Source organism: Rutidosis leptorrhynchoides, chromosome 9 (genome assembly GCF_046630445.1).
Source record: "Rutidosis leptorrhynchoides isolate AG116_Rl617_1_P2 chromosome 9, CSIRO_AGI_Rlap_v1, whole genome shotgun sequence".
NCBI lineage: Eukaryota > Viridiplantae > Streptophyta > Magnoliopsida > Asterales > Asteraceae > Rutidosis > Rutidosis leptorrhynchoides.
In genome coordinates this window covers 10,355,517-10,358,307 of record NC_092341.1, presented here as the reverse complement: position 1 = coordinate 10,358,307, position 2,791 = coordinate 10,355,517, and the positions used below count along the sequence as shown (strand labels likewise).

Below are 2,791 nucleotides of genomic sequence, written 5' to 3'. Positions count from 1 at the left end.
CATACGTTTTATGACCTTCTTCCATAAGGATTTTATGTGTGCAATACGAAGGACTTATTCCTTTAATATCATGAATCTTCCATGCAATAGCTGGTTTATGAGCTTTTAACACAGAAATGAGTTGAGATTTTTCATTTTCCGTAAGAGAAGACGATATTATTACATGTAATTCAGATTCACCATGTAAATAAGCATATTCCAAATGGTTTGGAAGTGGCTTTAACTCTAATGTCGGTGGTTCTTCTATCGATGATTTGTATCGATATTTGTCTTCTTCTTTTAGCATTTGAAGTTCTTCTGTTGTTGGTTCGTATTCATTAGCCATGAGTGCGGCTAACATTTCAGCTTCATCAATTGGTTCAGTTCCTTCTCCTAAAGAACATTCTCCCGTTCCTTGTAATTCTGGAAATTCTTCTAACAATTCTGCATGTGAATCTATGGTTTGAATATAATAACATGTATCATCTGCAGATTGCGGTTGTTGCATGGCTCTATCAATAGAAAAAGTAACACTCTCGTCCTCTATACTTAGGGTCAGTTTCTTACCGAACACGTCTATTATTGTTTTAGCCGTGTTTAAGAATGATCTTCCTAATATGAGAGGAACTCGAGAATCTTCTTCCATGTCCAGAATAACAAAATCTACTGGAAATACTAAAGTACCAACTTTAACTAGCATGTTCTCCATTATCCCTCTAGGATATTTTACTGATCGATCGGCTAGTTGTATGATTATTAGTGTTGGTTTCAATTCTCCAAGGTCTAGTTTAGTGTATAGTGAATACGACATTAAATTTATACTAGCATCTATGTCTGCCAATGCTTCTATTGAACTAAGACTACCCAGAAAACATAGAATTGTGAAACTTTCTGGATCTGATAATTTTTCTGGTATCTTATTCAACAGCACTGCAGAACAATTAGCATTCATAGTAACAGCCGAGAGTTCTTCCATTTTCTTTCTATTTGTGATTAGATCTTTCAGAAATTTAGCATATCTAGGCATTCCTGAAATCACATCAATGAAAGGAAGATTTACATTTATTTGTTTAAACATATCCAAGAATTTGGATTGCTCGGCTTCAAGTCTTTCTTTTCTCATTTTACTCCGGTAAGGAAGCGGTGGTTGGTATGGTTTAACATAAGGTTTAGCCTTAACTGTGTTATCTTCATTAACCTTTTCAACTACCGGTTCTGTTTTCTTTTCTTGCTCAGACTGTGGTTCTTGTGTAGTAGGAATAGAGTCATCAGAAATTTCAGGTATTTCAGGTGGTTTAAGTGTAATACCACTTCTTGTGGTAATGGCTTTAGCTGTTTCATTCCGGGGGTTAGCATTTGTGTTGCTAGGTAGACTTCCCGGTTTTCTTTCACCTATCAACCTTGCTAGGTTACTTACTTCTTGTTCTAGATTTTGAATAGAAGCTTGTTGATTTCTAAATGCTTGAGCATTTTGTTCATTGGTTTGTTTCTGAGATGTGAAAAACTGCGTTTGAGATTCAACTAGCTTCGACATCATGTCTTCTAAATTTGTCTTTTTATCATCGGTTTGTGGTGGTTTAATTAGAAAAATAGGTCTTTGCTGATTGTAAGTATTGTTAGATACTTGTTGATTGCTAGGACCTTGTTGATTATTGTATGGAACATTTCGGTTATAATTCTGATTTTGATTGTAGATTGGTCTTAGCGGTTGATAATTATTCTGATAATTATTTCCAGGCCTTTGGTTCATGTATGAAACATTCTCTCTTTGTTCCATTATTTGTTCAATACTGAGACAATCTTTTGTCAAATGTGGTCCTCCACACTGCTCACAACTAATTCGTATACCATGAATATCTTTAGTCATCTTTTCCATTCAACTTTCGACAGCATCTATCTTTGCGGAAATGGAATCAAAGTCATGGCTAGAATCGGCTCTAGCCGCTTTAGATTATCTAACGATATATTTTTCTTGGTGCCACTCATGTGAGTGGGAAACAGTGTTATCAATAATTTTGTAAGCTTCAGTTGCGGTTTTCTTCATAATAGAACCACCAGCTGCTATGTGGATGTCTTTTCTTGTAGTGATGTCACATCCTTGGTAGAATATTTGTACTATTTGATAAGTGTCTAAACCATGTTGCGGACATCCTCTCAACAACTTTCTGAATCTTGTCCATGCCTCATATAGAGTTTCATTTGGCTTTTGCGTAAACGTAACAATTTCTCCTTGAAGTCTCACGGCTTTAGATGCCAGAAAGAATTGTTTAAGAAATTTTTCAACTAAAACATCCCATGTATCAATCACCCCTTCGGGTAACGATTCTAACCAATCTTTGGCTTCTCCCTTTAAAGTTCAGGGAAATAACATGAGATATATTTGTTCATCCTCCACTTCTCGGATTTTAAATAGAGTACAGATCCTATTAAAGGTACGAAGATGTTCATTTGGATCTTCCTTCGGCGCACCACTAAATTGGCATTGATTAGTTACCATGTGTAGGATTTGTCCTTTGATTTCATAATCTGGCGCATTAATGTCTGATTGAGTAATTGTATGACCTTGGCCAGTGCGTTTAGCTCACATTCGGTCTTCCATACTTAGAGGTTCCAGATTTTCCATGATTGAATTTGTTGAATCTGAATCACTAGAGGATTCTGACTTAATGGTTTCTTCCTTGACAATCTCTGGATGAGTGATTAGTGGTTCAGGAGGAATGATTAGTGGTTCAGGATCTCTGAATTGTCCCTGAATATCCTCCGGATTCTAAATTGTGAGGTCGGGTTCAAAAATGGATTATCGGAAATTTGA

At 36.0% G+C, this 2,791-nt stretch overlaps 1 non-coding gene across 1 annotated transcript; it reads left to right on the top strand.

Moving 5' to 3' along the window:
- The first annotated feature begins 2,111 nt into the window (after positions 1-2,111).
- On the top strand, positions 2,112-2,218 carry LOC139869896 (small nucleolar RNA R71). Its single transcript, XR_011766476.1, has one exon. It is a non-coding gene; the product is annotated as a small nucleolar RNA R71 (small nucleolar RNA).
- The last annotated feature ends 573 nt before the right edge of the window (positions 2,219-2,791 follow it).